Consider the following 534-nt stretch of genomic DNA (forward strand, 5'->3'; position numbering starts at 1 on the left):
ATTCTGCATTCACAGTACAGGTCTGGGAAAAAGGAAGCCTTAACATTTTTCCGCTTTTAAAGTTGCTTCTCAACTCCCAAGGCTTTAAAAGGAAACTTGGGGAGAGGAAGAAGAAAAACCCACTACAAACCCACAGCTACTCCAAACCCACAGGAAAAAAAGCCACAAAACTGAAAGAAACCTTTCTTTTAAAAGTCTCACACTGTAAGCTGATTTTATGATTAGGTGGCCTGTGGGTTTGGGAACATCTGGGCAGTGTGTTATGTGTGTGTTGCATGCAACCTTGCCTAATCCTCGACAAACCTGTTGTTCACTGTTGTCAAGCCAGACCTCAAACCCCTGAATGCTTCAGGCCAGGGAAAAGTGGTTCAATCCAAGCTGAAGCAAGTTGGAAAATATGCTTTCAACATGTAGAGAAACAAGAGGTGCTGCTCCTGCGGCATTGGCCAACAAAAACACAGACCCTGGGATCCTCAAACTGCATTCCCCTGACCTGCAGTGTGGCAGAAAGGAAGGTACAAAGATCAAGCCAGC

The sequence above is a fragment of the Podarcis gaigeae genome (genome assembly GCF_964106915.1).
Source record: "Podarcis gaigeae genome assembly, chromosome: 1".
Lineage (NCBI taxonomy): Eukaryota > Metazoa > Chordata > Lepidosauria > Squamata > Lacertidae > Podarcis > Podarcis gaigeae.